The 18,548-nt window shown below is 46.4% G+C and overlaps 1 protein-coding gene across 4 annotated transcripts in view; it reads left to right on the top strand.

The window, feature by feature from the left end:
* DYRK1A (dual specificity tyrosine phosphorylation regulated kinase 1A) overlaps nucleotides 1–18,548 on the top strand; it is a 696,908-nt gene that overhangs the window by 406,081 nt on the left and 272,279 nt on the right. The window lies entirely within an intron of this gene.

Genomic DNA, 18,548 nt, shown 5'->3' with positions numbered 1-18,548 from the left:
GTTGTTGTCTTAATCAATAAGCAACACCCCACTCCAAGATTCAGTCATTCCCCTGTTAGAGAAAAAATATGTTTAATGGATAAGCAGGTCTGTAATCAGTTATACAATTGGTGATGTCATTTGATGGTGCAGAGATGAATAGCTGTCTCAGAGCTCAGAAGGACCATGCCATTTTCCAAAGGACTCCGGTGGGCCAGGAGTAAGTGGGCATTGCTCCTGTTTCTTTTTCTATCGAGGACCCCAGTGACAAAGGGTAAGTGGAGACTGAGGAGGTCCCCAGCTCCTGCAGATTTTTGGGAGATGGGAGGGAGATTAGAGGAGCCTGGGGAGGCCCCATTTTGTTTTTTTGGGGTGTGGTTTTGTTTTTGGGTTTGGCAAACAACCCCATACACATGTTGTGTCCCCCCCCAAAAAAAAATAAATAAAAAACTGAAATGAAATTTTAGGGCCTGCACAACCCTACTCATTACTGCTTAGAAAATGTTTCATGTCAAGACAGCAGTTTTGGACAAGCAGTTCTAAAGAGCTTATTAATTTATTTCTTCAGTTCTTTCCTCCAGCCTTTGGCATAATATGAGTTGCATTTTCTTTTAAATAAAAGCATAAAAATCAATTTCCTGAACATACCTAGATCAGTCCAGACAAATGGGTTTTATTCATCCCTACCAGCAGATGGAGGTAGAGAACAAAAACTTTGGGCACTGCCACATATACGAGAGTGCCACCTGCAGTCCCTCAGTTTTTCTCTACTTCCAGCAGATGGTAGAGGTGCTAACTCTGCAGTCCTGACTGACTGGATTGTTTAAGGAAAATTTGCTCCCCGAGGTGCCAAGTTCCTGGTCAGGAGGACACCCCAGTTGGGTTTAGGTATCTCCGATTTTGTTCAGCTGCATGGCCATTTTGGAGCGCGCGGTTTCAGTCGCTTCAGAGGCCGATTTGTGCACGCTGGCGGGAAAGTGAGGAGTTAGTGTGATCTCTCCTGTTTTCAGTCTCTGCCGCGTGGTGCGCCCCTCCTCCTCGTGGTTTCGGCTGCGTTACCAGGCTGTGCGCAGCAAAATTGATTACATTTTTTTTTAAAGCCAGTAATTCTTTATTTTCTGAGTTCTTTACTTTCTTGGAGTTATGTCAGAAAAGCAGCATGGGGAGACTTGCCAGTCCTGTGGGGATAGGACGGCCCTTCTTAATGACCTCCTCCTCTGCACAGTGTGTGCAAGAGTGGGGGAGGGAGTGTCGGAGCTAAAATTGAAGGCGTGGATGCCTGCCAGGACCGCGGCTGCGGTGCCGGGGGCGCGTAGCAGGGAGTGGCTATGGCTGCGGAAGCGGAACCTGATAGGGGGGTGCCGCCCCAGGGTTCCGGGGAGTCCCCGCTGCTTCTTGTTCCTATGACCGGACTGCAACCGGAAGACCTGGATGTTTCGGGTCCGAGCAGCCCCAAAAGCTCTTCGGGAGCCCCGGAGGGTTTTCTCCCGAATTTGTGCTTCTCTTACATGAGGCCTTCCTGGCTAGGCAGGCAGGTAAGTGCTGGGGGAAGGGAAACCCTGCGGATTCGGCGAAGCGGAAGCAAGGCCCCATTAAAGGTTCTGAGGGATTGTGAATCCTACCCCGCAAGGTAAGCCCAGAGCGCTTGGTGTCTGTCGGAAGATTCGGAGGAGTCCTGGGAGGATGAAGACATTTCCTCAGGAGCCAATCGTGAAGAGGATCCAGTAGGGGATCTCCCCATGGACCCAGTGGATTCTAGAATGGATCAGGAGGTTGCGGAGGCGGAAGGCGATGATCCATGAGTGATCCGTCTATTTGAGAGAGGAGCTTCGCCTGCTTGTTTCCCAGGTGTTAGAGGAATTGGGAGTTAAACTTACTCTGGAGGATTCGGATGCGGAGGGGTTAATCCAGTGCTGGATGGCCTCAAGAGACCTCCCAGTGCTTTTCCCATTCCAAAGAAGATCCAGAAATTGATTACCCGAGAGTGTGATTCCCCCTACTCGGGGTTGCGGGTCGGCAGGGCGATGACCAAGCTTTATCCGCTGCTGCAGGAATATTTGGAGGTCCTCAAGGTTCCGAAAGTGGATGCGGCGGTTTCGGCAGTCACCAAAAAGACTACCAACCCGGTAGATGGAGCTTCTGCTCTGAAGGATGTTCAGGGTCTGAAGTTGGAGGTGCACATCGGGCGAGCCTTTGGGGTGCTGGGTCTGGGGCTGCAGGCGGCGGTCTGTGCAAGTCTCATGCAGTGTACCTGTTTGTGTTGTATTCAGAAGCCGCAGGAGCAGTCGGCCTCTGGGAGTCTCCGATCCAGGTGGCTTGCCTGGAGATGGGAGTGGCCTATGGTGCTGATGCCTTATACGACCTGGTCAGAACCATGACTCGTGGGATGGTGTCTGTGGTGGCAGGCAGACGTCACTTATGGCTGCGAAATTGGTCAGCTGATCTTTCATCAAAGTCACAGCTCTGTAATATGCCTTTTCAGGGAAAGCTGCTGTTTGGTGAGTACCTTGATCGTCTGATGAAGTCTCTGGGAGAGACGAAAGGCAATAGGCTGTTGGAAGATTGAAAGTCTGTTCGGAAGCCTTTCTCCTCTCGACCTCGTTTTCTAGAGTCAAGGCGTTTTCGTTCGGCGAGATCATCGGGGATTTTGGCCCCAAGAAAGTCCCGCATAGACAACAGTCCTTTTGGGGGACTGGAAGGACCTCGAGGCGTTTTCGTCCGGCGAGATCATCGGGGGTTTTGGCCCCAAGAAAGTCCCGCATAGACAACAGTCCTTTTGGGGGACTGGAAGGACATCTAGAGGCGGATCCACCCAGGGAGTGGGTGACAGTAAGACCTCCCAATGAGATCCGGCAGGTCCACTCTTCGTCTCTAGTGATCGGGGGCAGGCTGGCCCGTTTTTACGAGGAGTGGACTAAGATTACATCCAACCAATGAGTCTTGCACATGGTGAGTGAAGGTTACACCTTAGAGTTTTCTCGTCTTCTACGGTCTGCTTTTCTGGAGTCGTGTTGTCTTTCCCGAAGCAAGCGGGCAGCTGTCCAGGAAACGCTTCAACGCTTGTTAAGTCTAGAGGCTGTAGTGTTGGTTCCGGTGTCCGATCGGGGACAAGGCAGGTATTCCATCTATTTCGTAATGCCAAAAAAGGAGGGTACCTTCCATCCTATCCTAGACCTGAAAAAGATCAACCAGAGTTTGAAGGTACCATGTTTTCGGATGGAGACGTTGAGGGCCATAATTGCAGCAGTACGAAGAGGAGAGTTTTTGGCATCCCTGGATCTCATCGAGGCTTATCTTCATATTCCCATCCGTCAGGAACATCAGAGGTTCCTCAGATTCATGGTGCTGGGTCAGCATTACCAGTTTCAAGTGTTTCCCTTCGGTCTGGCCACCGCTCCACGTATCTTCACGAAGGTGTGATGGTGGTGGTAGCTGCAGTCCTGCGACAAGAGGGGTTGTTGGTGCACCCTTACTTGGACGACTGGCTGATCCGGGCGAAGTCTCTGGAAGAGTGTGTGCATTCATTAGACCGAGTGAGGTCACTCCTGGAGTCTCTGGGCTGGATCATCAATGTGCAGAAGAGTCATCTGACACCCTCTCGTTCCCTCGAGTACTTGGGAGCCCGTTTCAACACCCAGCAGGGCAGAGTGTTTCTCACAGATGAAAGGATAAGCAAGATTCAGGAGCAGATAGCTTGCCTACTTCGTTTACCGATGCCAAAAGCCTGGGATTATTTACAGGTCATGGGCTCGATGGCATCCACGCAGGAAGCTCAACTGTTCGAGTTGGCAGAACTCCATTTCCAGGGGATCACCGCCTCACACGTAGCAGGAGTCAACAATGTCCAGGCGATTACCTCAGCCGTCAACAGCTGGATCCCAGGGGAGTGGGAACTTTCTACGGGAGCCTGGAATCTCCTTTGCGATCGGTGGGGAACTCCTCAGTTTGATTTTATGGCAACGAGCCTCAATGCCAAAACACAGAGGTTCTTCAGCCATCGGAGGAAGTCAGGGTCGATAGGGCTAGATGCCCTGGTATGTCCGTGGCCAACCGGTATTCTCCTGTATGTCTTTCCTCTGTGGCCACTTATAGCAAGGGTACTCAGACGGATAGAAGGTCATCTGGGGTCTGTCGTAATGTTGGCTCCGGAGTGGCCTCATCGTCCTTGGTTTGCGGACCTGCTTCGTCTGTCAGTGGATGGTCCTCTGTGCCTGACACACTTACCGAATCTATTGCGACAGGGTCCCATATTTTTGGATCAGGAGATTTGCTTCCATCTCGCGGCCTGGCTTTTGAGAGGAGGTGATTGCGTATGAAAGGATATTCTGACTCAGTGATTGCTACCCTTCTTCAAGCATGGCATCCTTCTACCTCTTTGGCCTATTCCAGGGTCTGGAAGGTGTTTGAGGCCTGGTATGGACAGCAGGGATTGGACCCTCTTCAGGTTTCCGTTTCCCATATTTTGTCCTTTTTGCAGGTGGGCTTATCCAAAGGGTTGGTGGTCATAGTTCTCTTTGAGTCCAGGTTTCGGCCTTAGATTGTCTCAGAGGGAGAATACAAGGGATGGTGTTAGCCTCCCATCCGGATGTGGTGCGTTTTTTACGAGGGGTCAAGTATCTCCGTCCGCCTCTGTGCAGCATTTGTCTGGAGTGGAATCTCAATCTAGTGTTGAGAGCCCTTTGCGAGGATCCTTTCGTGCCTCTGGGCCGCATGTCTTTGAAGGTCCTTACTTTGAAGACGGTCTTCTTGGTGGCTATATGTTTGGCCAGGAGGATTTCGGAGTTGCAGGCACTTTCTTGCCATGATCCGTTTCTCCAAATTTCGTCAGACAAGGTGTCTTTGAGCGGTGTTTTCCTTTCTCCCCAAGGTGGTGTCAAGTTTTCATGTGAACCAACAATGGAGTTGCCTGGGTTTCCGGATTGGGCTTGGGATCCCTCGATGGGACAAGAGCTACATCTTTTGGACGTGACACGGGTGGTGTTGGCGGTACTTGAAAGTCACTAACGCTTTCCTTCGCTCTGATCATTTGTTCGTCCTGTTCGGGGGAGCAAAGAAGGGGGGGGGGGGGGGGGGGGGGGGAGAAGGCATCCAAATCCTCTATTTCTCGCTGGTTGAAAGAGACTATCTCTGCGGCATACATAGCCAGAGGAAAAACAGTTCCAGTGGGAATTAGGGCACATTCAACTCGAGCTCAGGCGGCATCGTGGGTTGAGTGTCAGCTAGTGTCTCCCCAGGAGATCTGTAGAGCCGCAGTGTGGTCCTCTTTGCATACTTTCACCAAGCATTACCGTTTGGATGTGCAGGCTCCGGAGACTGCCCCTTTTGGGGAGTGTGTTCTTCGAGCAGGTCTTTCGGGTTCCCGCCCAGTGTAGGGAGGCTTTGGTACATCCCATTTGTCTGGACTGATCTGGGTATGTTCAGGAAAGGAAAATTGGTACTTATCTGCTAATTTTCGTTCCTGTAATACCACAGATCAGTCCAGAGGCCTGCCTTGAGGATCTATGCTGAAAGACTGCTTTAGATTGGCTGCAAAGCAGAGTTGCCTTTTTTGGTCAGAGTTTTTAGTTTTGCTGTTCTAAATTAGTTTCTCAGTTGGTCAGGGGTATCCAGTTGGAGCCTCGTTCGCCCTGCAAATTTAGTTTTTAATTATCTTGGCTTGGATATCTATTAATACTGAGGGACTGCAGGTGGCACTCTCGTATATGTGATAGTGCTCAAAGTTTTTGTTCTCTACCTCCATCTGCTGGTAGGGATGAATAAAACCCATTTGTCTGGACTGATCTGTGGTATTACAGGAAGGAAAATTAGCAGGTAAGTACCAATTTTCCTTTCATGCAGCCCTTAGCTTGGGAGTCCCCACTTGTGTGGACGATTACTAGGGGTGAGACCCTTGAAAAATATTCTGCCTGTTTTATTTTCGTTCCAAGGGTGGGCCATTTTGGGTCCACCCATGGATCATTGTTTTTTATTTCGGTGTGCCATTTTCTAAAAAAAAAAAAATAATAATAATAATTAAAAAAAAAATAAAAATATATATATATATATATATATATATATACACACAAAAAACCCCCCCAAAACCAAAAGTTTTAGGGAAAAAAGGAAAGCACTACTGCTTCTTATTTAACTAAACCAAAAAACTCCATTATTTAATTAAAATTGTAATACTTTATTGAAAATATAACATATTATCAATTTAACATTTTTTTCAGAACAAACAAACATCTGATGAAAATATATTGTTTACTGCTCAATTTTAACCTTGATATCAGTTTCCACAAACTTAGTCTTAAACCCAACTGATATTTACCCTCAACTCTATACTACCTCTAACCTCAATCTGTCCCTTGATTACCCAAATAACACAAACATAAATTTTCTTTAAAACATTGCTGTTGGTCTTCTGTAGTGGGGAACACCACTATAAATTCAAACTTTTATGTTAAGTGTCCTCATTATTACTTTAAGGTGTTACAATGCAATGACTGGGTAAATGTATCATCGGGTCACGCTAGAGAGATAACGTTCCTGGATGGAATAAATGATAGCTTTATGGAGCAATTGGTTCAGGAACCGACGAGAGAGGGAGCAATTTTAGATCTAATTCTCAGTGGAGCACAGGACTTGGTGAGAGAGGTAACGGTGGTGGGGCTGCTTGGCAATAGTGATCATAATATGATCAAATTTGATTTAATGACTGGAAGAGGAACAGTGTGCAAATCCACAGCTCTCGTGCTAAACTTTCAAAAGGGAAACTTTGATAAAATGAGAAAAATTGTTAGAAAAAAACTGAAGCAGCTACAAAAGTAAAAAATGTCCAAGAGGCGTGGTCATTGTTATTGTATTCCACACATTAAGAAAGGTGGAAAGAAGGCAAAACGATTACCGGCATGGTTAAAAGGGGAGGTGAAAGAAGCTATTTTAGCCAAAAGATCGTCATTCAAAAATTGGAAGAAGGATCCACAGAAGAAAATAGGATAAAGCATAAACATTGGCAAGTTAAATGTAAAACATTGATAAGACAGGCTAAGAGAGAATTTGAAAAGAAGTTGGCTGTAGAGGCAAAAACTCACAGTAAAAACTTTTTAAAATATATCCGAAGCAGAAAGCCTGTGAGGGAGTCAGTTGGACCGTTAGGTGATCGAGGGGTTAAAGGGGCACTTAGAGACGATAAGGCCATCGCGGAAAGATTAAATGATTTCTTTGCTTCGGTGTTTACTGAAGAGGATGTTGGGGAGGTACCCGTAATGGAGAAGGTTTTTATGGGTAATGATTCAGATGGACTGAATCAAATCACGGTGAACCTAGAAGATGTGGTAGGCCTGATTGACAAACTGAAGAGTAGTAAATCACCCGGACCGGATGGTATACACCCCAGAGTTCTGAAGGAACTAAAAAATGACATTTCAGACCTGTTAGTAAAAATTGGTAACTTATCATTAAAATCATCCATTGTACCTGAAGACTGGAGGATAGCAAATGTAACCCCAATATTTAAAAAGGGTTCCAGAGGTGATCCGGGAAACTACAGACCGGTTAGCCTGACTTCAGTGCCAGGAAAAATAGTGGAAAGTGTTCTAAACATCAAAATCACAGAAAATATAGAAAGACATGGTTTAATGGAACAAAGTCAACATGGATTTACCCAGGGCAAGTCTTGCCTCACAAATCTGATTCACTTTTTTGAAGGAGTTAATAAACATGTGGAAAAGGTGAACCGGTAGATATAGTATACTTGGATTTTCAGAAGGCGTTTGACAAAGTTCCTCATGAGAGGCTTCTAGGAAAAGTAAAAAGTCATGGGATAGGTGGCGATGTCCTTTCATGGATTGCAAACTGGCTAAAAGACAGGAAACAGAGAGTAGGATTAAATGGACACTTTTCTCAGTGGAAGGGAGTGGACAGTGGAGTGCCTCAGGGATCTGTATTGGGACCCTTACTTTTCAATATATTTATAAATGATCTGGAAAGAAATACGACGAGTGAGATAATCAAATTTGCAGATGACACAAAATTGTTCAGAGTAGTTAAATCACAAGCAGATTGTGATAAATTGCAGGAAGACCTTGTGAGACTGGAAAATTGGGCATCCAAATGGCAGATGAAATTTAATGTGGATAAGTGCAAGGTGATGCATATAGGGAAAAATAACCCATGCTATAATTACACAATGTTGGGTTCCATATTAGGTACTACAAGCCAAGAAAGAGATCTAGGTGTCATAGTGGATAACACATTGAAATCGTCTGTTCAGTGTGCTGCGGCAGTCAAAAAATGACTACATTAGAAATACAAACCCCTAGGTTTGTATTTCTAATGTAGTCATCCTAACTTCATAATTGGCAACAAGATAAATTAGTAAATTGATTATTCCTTAGGTGTACCAATCAAATAACTTACCTAAATGAGTACTATTCAATGCAACTGCTGTGGAGCCTTTATATTGAGGGTAATCATATGGAAACTTAAGGCTTGCCCCTTTTGTTCAAAACTCTCTACCTTGGAAAAGGAGCTGGATGACTTTAAAGCTGAATTAGCTTCAATAAAGAGAGTCTCAGCCACTGTACATTATTCAGGAAATAATTTCCCCTTACCACTGAATAACCAAAACTCAAGAAAAAAGAGATTTACTGTGGGCTCAGGTAGGATAAGACCTGTAACCCACAGACACCCATTATTGAAAGCTGTGGAGCCCACAACTCTATCCCCCCACTCACACAGGCCATTAAGGAACTTAAAAAGTATTACAGTGGGCTCTGGTAGAATAAGACCTGTGTTCCGGAGACACACACTGTATCAAGTGCAACAAGTACAAAATACCTTCTCTGTATTAAATTCTGAAGAAGTCCTTGAGAAAAAGATTGAAGTGTTATCGGAAAGGAGAGAAAAAACCCAATGCATACAGAAATTCCAGATCAGAAACCAAAGAAAAAAGCTCATGGTGATGGATGACTCTGTCATAAGAGGCATTAATCTCTTCCCTTGCACAAATGCAAAGAGAAAAGTGGATAACAAAACTCAACTAAATAGGTCACAAAAGGAGTCCAGGAACAGCAGTAACCTGAACGATGAAAGCTGGAAAGCTATGAGCACAAATGCTCGTAGTTTGGGTAATAAAATCCGAGAGCTGCAAGCCCTAATGGTGGAGGCGGACTTGGACGTTGTTGCTGTCACGGAAACGTGGTTTACGGAATCTCATGACTGGGATACAGCAATACCAGGCTATAACTTGTTAAGGAAGGACAGAGAGGATAGGAAATGGGGAGGAGTGGCTCTTTATGTCAGAAACAATATCCAAGCATCTGAGCTGCAAGGAAGATGGGCAAAGAAGAAGCACTATGGGCCGACTTAAAAAAAAGATGGGGCATCCATTTTTATTGGAGTGGTTTACAGGCCTCCAAACCAAAAGGAAGAGCTGGACAGAGATCTGGTTGAAGACATCCACAGGATAGCAAAGAAAGGAGAAGTGGTGATCATTGGAGACTTTAACATGCCAGATGTAGACTTGAGAATCCCATCTGCAGAATCTAATAATAGTAGAGAAATAGTAGATGCCCTGCAAGTAGCTTTGTTCAGACAAATGGTAATGGAACCCACGAGAGAAGGAGCTATACTCGACTTAGTGCTCACTAATGGAGATAATGTCTCAGACGTCCAGGTGGGTGCCCACCTCAGCACCAGTGATCATCAAACGGTATGGTTTAATATCACAAAAAGGACACGGAAAAGAAGCACAAAAACCCAAGTTTTGATGTTCAAAAACACAGACTTAGATGAAATGGGGAAGTACCTGGAGGAAGAACTAAAAGGCTGGGAAAAAGAGAAAGATGTGGATCAACAGTGGACCAATCTAAAAGGAGCAATTACCAAGGCAACTAATCTATATGTTAGAAAAGTAAAGAAAATCAAAAGAAAAATGGAACCTATCTGGTTCTCAAAGGAGGTGGCTGACAAAATAAAGGCTAAAAGAACAGCGTTCAAGAAATATAAAAGATCCCAAAAGGAGGAGCACAAAGAAGAATATCTGGTAGAACTGAGGGAGACAAAGAAATTAATCAAGATGGCAAAAAGTCAAGCGGAAGAGAGGATTTCCAAAGAGGTAAAGAGTGGTAACAAAACATTTTTCAGATACATCAGTGAAAAGAGAAAAGTTCAAAGTGGTATATTGAAATTGAAAGGTGGAAAGGATCAATGTGTGGAGAGAGACGAAGAAATGGCAGAAATATTAAATGAATACTTCAGTTCTGTGTTCACTAAAGAGGACCCTGGAGAAGGACCATCACTAGTAGTTAACAAGAAACTGGAGGGGAATGGAGTAGATGTAACTCCATTTACAGTAGAAAATGTATGGGAAGAGCTGGTGAAACTGAAAGTGGACAAAGCCATGGGGCTTTGAAGTTCATCCCAGAATACTGAGGGAGCTCAGAGATGTGCTGGCGGGTCCTCTGTGTGACCTGTTCAATAGATCCCTAGAAACGGGAGTGGTGCCGAGTGATTGAAGGAGAGCGGTGGTGGTCCCGTTTCCAAGAGTGGGAACAGAGAAGAGGCTGGTAACTACAGACCGGTTAGCCTCACTTCGGTGGTGGGAAAAGTAATGGAGTCACTGTTGAAAGAGAGAATAGTGAACTATCTACAGTCGGGAGAATTGCTGGACCAGAGGCAGCATGGATTCACCATTGGAAGATCCTGTCAGACAAATCTGATTGACTTTTTTGACTGGGTAACCAAGGAATTGGATCGAGGAAGAGCACTCAATGTCATCTACTTGGATTTCAGCAAAGCTTTTGACACTGTCCCAGACAGGAGACTGGTGAATAAAATGAGAAGCTTAGGAGTGAGTGCCGAGGTGGTGGCCTGGATCGCAAACTGGTTGACGGACAGAAGACAATGTGTGATGGTAAATGGAACTCTCTCTGAAGAGAGAGCGGTTTTAAGCGGTGTACCGCAGGGATTGTTGTTGGGACCGGTCCTTTTCAATATCTTTGTGAGCGACATTGCGGAAGGGATATAAGGTAAGGTATGTCTTTTTGCGGATGACACTAAGATCTGCAACAGAGTGGACATGCCGGAAGGAGTGGAGAGAATGAGACGGGATTTAAGGAAGATGGAAGAGTGGTCGAAGATATGGCAGCTGAGATTCAATGCCAAGAAGTGCAGAGTCATGCATATGGGGAGTGGAAATCCGAATGAACTGTATTCGATGGGGGGAGAAAGGCTGATGTCCACGGAGCAGGAGAGAGACCTTGTGGTGATGGTGTCTAATGATCTGAAGTCGGCGAAACAATGTGACAAGGCGATAGCTAAAGCCAGAAGAATGCTGGGCTGCATAGAGAGAGGAATATCGAGTAAGAAAAGGGAAGTGATTATCCCCTTGTTACAGGTCCTTGGTGAGACCTCACCTGGAGTATTGTGTTCAGTTCTGGAGACCGTAGCTCCGAAGAGACAGAGACAAGATGGAGGCAGTCCAGAGAAGGGCGACCAAAAAGGTGGAAGGTCTTCATCAAATGACTTATGAGGAGAGATTGAAGAATCTAAATATGTACACCCTGGAGGAAAGGAGGAGCAGAGGTGATATGATACAGACTTTCAGATACTTGAAAGGTTTTAATGATCCAAAGACAACAACAAATTACACAAATTACATATTCTGAAAAGAATAAAACCTCTATTCCACGCACATGACTTTAGATCAATCCTGCAAGCAATAATCTTCTCCAAATTAGATTATTGCAATTCTCTACTACTAGGCCTCCCAGCTTCCTACACCAAGCCTCTGCAGATGGTCCAGAACACAGCAGCCAGAATCCTTACAAACTCCAGGAAAATCGAACACATCTCTCCCATCCTCAAAGACCTTCATTGGTTACCGATCCACTTCAGAATTATTTATAAAACCATCATGATGATCTACAAGAACATCCACCAATACACTCAACTCGACCTACAAATCCCTTTTAAAAACACACACATCCGCCAGACCCATCAGGGAACACTACAAAGAATCACTTCAGGTTCCACATGCTAAAACCTTCCAACATAAATCCTACAGTTCTAGAGCTCTCTCATCAGCAGGTCCAACCCTTTGGAACTCTATCCCACCGGACTTAAGACAAGAACCATGCATTCACACTTTCAGGAAAAGACTAAAAACTTGGCTTTTTAAAAAAGCTTTCCCAGAACTGGATTAAATTCTCCACACTTCAACCCATCAACACATCTTTTGCTTATAACATTATACATATTTATTAATTTGGAAACAGTTGGCTGAAATGTAAATATTCTCTTTTTTAATTCCCTCCCCCTTTCTGGTCCTAGTTATTATTCCCTGTTTTTTGTAACTTTCTCACGTCCTAATTATTGTTTTAATATTTTTTAAGTTTCACACTATATTTAATGTTGAATTGGGAAATGTTTATCACTATGTTACTCCCTGCCTCCACACACATGTTAATTGTAAACCGGGTTGATGTGATTCTTATCATGAAACTCGGTATAATAAAAATAATAAATAAAATAAATAACAAACCTTTTCCGTAGAAAAAAAATCAGCAGAACCAGGGGTCACGATTTGAAGCTCCAGGGAGGAAGATTCAGAACCAATGTCAGGAAGTATTTCTTCATGGAGAGGGTGGTGGATGCCTGGAATGCCCTTCCGGAGGAAGTGGTGAAGACCAGAACTGTGAAGGACTTCAAAGGGGCGTGGGATAAACACTGTGGATCCATAAAGTCAAGAGGCCGTCAATGAAGAGTGGGTGGCTCGCCAGAATGACGGCTACTGCCTGGAGATAATACCCTTACTCAATAAACATACACATGGTTACTGTGACTCCAACATCGCTCTAAGCTTCAACAGCAAGAGGAAATGTGGAAAAAAGGATTTACACTCACAAAGCGGGGAGTAGCTGGCTTGTTACGGCGGTTACTACCCCAAACCAAATAAGCCTGATACTTCACTTTCAATGCATATCCAGCATAGCTCTCTGTTCAACGGCAGGGGAGAAGAAAAACGGATACTTCACGCATATCCAGCATAGCTCTCTGCTTCAACGGCAGGGGAGAAGAAAAACGGATACTTCACGCATATCCAGCATAGCTCTCTGCTTCAACGGCAGGGGAGAAGAAAAACGGATACTTCACGCATATCCAGCATAGCTCTCTGCTTCAATGGCGGGGAGAAGAAAAACAACCAATAAGGGCTGAATAACATAGTCTGGGTAAAACAAATAAGCATGGGTGTAGATTGCTTATTGCGGCGGTTACTACCCCTACTACCCCTAACTAATCAAGCTTGATATTTCACTTGGATGCAGCTCCATCACTGCTCTCTACATTAATGGTGGGGGTGGGGGTGGAAGGGAAATAGAACCAAAGAGCTAAGAGAAACAGATAAGTATGAGAAAAAAATGTGTGAAGCTTGCTGGGCAGACTGGATGGGCCGTTTGGTCTTCTTCTGCCGTCATTTCTATGTTTCTATGTTTCAAACAGAATGTTGGGAATTATTAGAAAGGGAATGGTGAATAAAACGGAAAATGTCATAATGCCTCTGTATCGCTCCATGGTGAGACCGCACTTTGAATACTGTGTACAATTCTGGTCGCCCTACGAGGAAAGACTAAAGAGGTTAGGACTTTTCAGCTTGGAGAAGAGATGGCTGAGGGGGGATATGATAGAGGTGTTTAAAATCTTGAGAGGTCTAGAACGGGTAGATGTGAATCGGTTATTTACTCTTTCGGATAGTAGAAAGACTAGGGGGCACTCCATGAAGTTAGCATGGGGCACATTTAAAACTAATCGGAGAAAGTTCTTTTTTACTCAACGCACAATTAAACTCTGGAATTTGTTACCAGAGGATGTGGTCAGTGCAGTTAGTATAGCTGCGTTTAAAAAGGGATTGGATAAGTTCTTGGAGGAGAAGTCCATTACCTGCTATTAAGTTCACTTAGAGAATAGCCACTGACATTAGCAATGGTAACATGGAATAGACTTAGTTTTTGGGTACTTGCCAGGTTCATATGGCCTGGATTGGCCATTGTTGGAAACAGGATGCTGAGCTTGATGGACCCTTGGTCTGACCCAGTATGGCATTTTCTTATGTTCTTATGAAGGGACATGGACATTCCGGGACTTTAACCTGAAATCTGCACATAGATATTTCTCCTAGGACAAGCGGGATGGTAGTCTTCACATATGGGCGACGACATTGAATGGAGCCTGGCAAGGAACTTTGATCTCAAACATTCTAGAGCCGGGCTTCCCAAACTTGTCCTGGGAACCCCTCAGCCAGTCAGGTTTTTAGGATATTCACAATGAATATGCATGAGGTAAATTTGCAAATCATGGAGACTCTGTATATACAAATTCAACTCATGCATATTCATTGTGGATATTCTGAAAACCTGAAGCTCTTTTCTAGAGCTGTTAGCAAGCCCCATTGAGCATGTGCAGCTATAATCATCACTCTGGCCTTTAGGCAGAGTCCCTCAGTCTCTTTTTGCTGAGCTGTTGTCTCGTGGTTGTGTAGCTTGTGATGCAGTGTCCCAGAACTCGAAGATCCTGTCCAAGTTCCTCTTGTCAGTGGAAGACCAAGACAGTGCCATGTCTTGCCCGCCTCCAAGGGAGGACTCCGCTCCCCCCCCCCCCACCCCAGCGATGGATTACCTTCACTTCTGCAGGCGGACATCAGCCTGGACCGGTGTTCCAGCAGTCGAGCTCCGGGTCACTCCCTCTCCACCCATGTCCCCGGGTTCTTTGACGGGGTACCCATTGGACGGGTAGCGAGAATGCAAATCCTCCTCTGCAGGTGGTCTCCTTGACTTGGAACCTGAGCTTAGTTTTGAAAGGATTTGGCCTCCCTTCCTCTCTAGCCTTGTCTCTTTGAGTATTGTTATTGATATTAGTCTCCTTGGAGGCCTTTGGTAATTTTAAAGGAAAAGGTATCTTTGGATCCAATACTGTCCCTCGTTGGAGAGTAGTGTTTCTCTTTGGAAAAGCAGGATGCTAGTTCTCACAAGTGGGCGACATCATCAGATGGAGCCCGGCATGGAAACCTTTTGACAAAGTTTCTAGAAGCTTTGACTGGCACACTGAGCATGCCCAGCATGGCATTATCCATGCATTCATGTGGGGTCCCTCTTCAGTCTCTCTTTTTCCGCTGAGTTATTGTTTTGCGGATGTGGAATTTGCGCTGTTTCTTGGAAAACTTCCACATTTCTGTTCTTTTCTCGGTTTTGTTCCTGCGCTGGGTCCCTTGACGTCATCCTGGCCCTAGTTAGTGGGTGTCGTGGTGAGGTTTTGTGTTCTTCACAGTCTATCCCCGACTGTGCCGATCCCTGCTGACTGCTGTCAATAATTTCTGGACTCAAAGCCAGGGCAACAAGAACACTCAAACTCAGTACAATAGTACAAATTGAAATTTATTTGGCTTTACCAAGTGTTCCTGTGAGATGCGATATGCCCTCTATCTGTAATAACTAGCATCTCCATGACTATATGACATGCCCTGACTTATATAATCAAAATACAGCACTACCGAAGTTTCCAGAATGAATGACGTGGCTGCCCAAAGACTTCTTTACAAAGATACGTTATGCTGTTGTCATGACAATCTATCATGTATAGGAAATGCTTGTGAGGACCTCCCTCAACTGAGAATTCTTCTAACCCTGTTCATCCTCCCACCATAAAAGTTCCTTTATCAACCTGGCTTTGATGCACTTTGTTCTTCTGTTCTTCTCTTGATATTCTTTGTTGTGTAAACACATAGCAAGTCTGTGGTTTCAATAGGAAGCTCAGCATGAATTCCGTTTTCTGGAGCCAGGACTTAATTAAAACTGTACCCTCAGGGGCATCTTCATTCACCTGGCTCCTGTCCGTTGAAATAGGCATCTGCAAGACAAAAGCCTGCATCCTGGACCCAGCTTCCCTGTATTGTCATTGATGCCTTCCTGGCCTTTAATTATATGCTTTGCAGAGCTTACAAGTTTCCTAAATCTTCTACATCCTTCGAATCTGTGATAGTCAGAAAGTCACTCAGAGTTCATTCACCTCTGACAGGCCACAGTACAGCAGAGGCATCTGGGTATTTTTGGTTGTCTTAATCAGACATATTCTTCACTGCCAACAATCGACTGCTCGTCAATTAATTTTTGGCATGGTGGCGTCGGACTTTTACCGCTGCCCCCCACCCCCGACTATGTCCATCACTGACCCCCAAGAGGTCTGTGTCTTGTGCCTGGGGGAAGCGCACGACGTTAGGGGGGGCCTTCTCGTGTGCCTTGACAAAATAGAGATGTTTGGTCCCAGGAAGTCCGGTCCTTCGACCTCCACATCGGGGTCATCGATGCCCCTGGGGAAAAAGGATCCGATGGCTGCCGGAACCATGCTATCTTCTCCACTGCCAGGTCTCCTTGTCGAATTTGGTGGTGGGACTGGCTTACTTCTCTTTCCTTTCTTTCCAGGTCCGGATTGTCATTGTCTCCCTCAGTGCTGGGGAAAGACTGGGCTGAGTACCATGGAAAGGCGAAGAAGCACAGTCATTGGTCTCCAACTTCGCACGAGACCAAGATCGGGAAGGCACCGGTGGCAGCAGAGATGCCTCTGAAGCGGCCTTGGGCCGAGGAAGCATTGCTCTCCATCGAGGCCAAGGGCCTGAGGTGGTCCCCACTGATACCGGTGCCAGACATTGGTCTCCCTCGGGGCCCAAGGGAGACCAGATAGCACCTCCTCCTGTTCTAGTTGTTTTCTTGTCGGCGGTGTTTGAGGAGGAGTTAGATCGCAGGGTGCAATTGGCGGTCAGCAGAGACCTACAAGGCATCAAGCTGACGTTTCTTTTGGGGCCGCCACGATACTGGAGCCGGCGCTAGCGATGCTGGCACTATTTCTGGAGCGCCTGGATATGCTCCTTGGTGCCCTGCCAAAGCAACTTCTGCCAGTGCCCCAAGTGCTCTTGATGCCCCAGAGGGCACAGACACTGTCTCTGATGGAGACCATTCCCATCGCCGATTCTTCGGATGAGGGAGTACCGTCTGGCTCAGTGGCCGGCATTGCCTGAGCCACTACTGGGTCCTCCAGTACCCGCGATGCCATCTGTGCCCTGTACCAAAACTGTAGTGAGGGCTCCTTCACTGGTGTCCCTGGGGGACCTCAACAAGGAGGATGCCCCATACGACCTGTGGGGAGATAATGCATCAGAATCTTCTGGTGACTCTAAGGATCAACCCTCCGAACCATATCCTCTGGAGGAGAGGAGCAAATCCCCTCCAGAGGATTTGACATTCACGGGTTTTGTTTGGGCCATGACGGATCTGTCCCCTTCCAGCTCCTCACTGAGGTGAACTTCAGGCTTAAGATGCTGGAAGTTCTCCAGTTTGTGGATGCGCCCAAGTTGGTGGTGGCTGTCCCAGTCCATGACAATTTCAAGGAATTTTGTCCGGCTCTGGGTGCACCCCATCCTCAGTACCTCCTGTTAATAGGAAGACCGATGTGGTATATCTCGTTCAGCCTACTTACAGGATTTGAATGCTGCCATCTCCCGCACCAATCCATGGTGGTGGAGACTGCCCTACGGAAGGCAAAGTGTTCCTGCCTCGGCTCCCCCAGGCCGGGAACACAGGGCCCTGGATGCCCTGGGAAAGAAAGCCTTCCAAGGGGCCATGCTGGAGGCACACATTGCCTTCTACCAGTTATATATGAGCCAGTATTCCAGGAACCTCTGGAAGCAGGTTCAAGATCTGACCGAGTGCCTGCCTCAGCAACTGCAAGAGGGCGTTTTGAAGTAGTCCACCAGGGCTTGGAATGTGATAAGCATAAGATCCGGTCCACATACGACATTTTCGAGATGTTGGTGAGGGTGCCTGCAGCGGGCATTGGAGCCCAATGCATGACTTGGCTCCAACCTCTGTCCAGAGGTTTGGGAGCACCTCGCAGACTTGCCATGTAACAGAGAGAGAGTCTCTTTGGAGACAGGATTGAGGGAATAGCACAGCTGAAGGATCATCATGAGACCCTCCAGCATCTTTGGGCCAGCACCTCAGACCCTCTGTCCTCGGCAAGAAGCCCTCACGGCAGGGGCTGAGCGCCCCTTTTACCTGCTGCGCAGCTACTACCCGCCGATGACCAGGGCAAAGCCTCAGCAGGCCAGCCCCAGGGCTCGGCCAAGGCAACAACTAGACTCAGCCAGCGCTCCCAGCAAAGCCTCGCCATGGGATTTTGACTGGCTAAGAGGGAGTGTAAGGCAGCCGTCTGTACCCTCGAAGGGTCGACTGTGGTTCTTTGCGGACCGCTGGCCATCCATCACCTCGGACCAATGGGTCCTGTCCATCATTCGTTGAGGGTACTGGTTGAACTTTTGGGGCATCACTCTGGACTCTCCCCCGTGTTTCTTTTGGGGCTCTTTCAGTGAATCAGGAGGTTCTCCTGAAAGAACTCTCCACCCTCATAATGGCCAGGGCCATCAAGCCGTCCCACCACAGCTATGGGGGAGCGGGTTCTACTCCAGGTATTTCCTGATTTCAAAGAGAACAGGGGGTCTCCAGCCCATTCTGGACCTGAGAGCCTTGAACAAATTCCTG

This window comes from Rhinatrema bivittatum, chromosome 5 (assembly GCF_901001135.1).
Source record: "Rhinatrema bivittatum chromosome 5, aRhiBiv1.1, whole genome shotgun sequence".
NCBI lineage: Eukaryota > Metazoa > Chordata > Amphibia > Gymnophiona > Rhinatrematidae > Rhinatrema > Rhinatrema bivittatum.
Note: the sequence above shows the minus strand (reverse complement) of the source record. Positions and strands in the feature narration are given on the sequence as shown.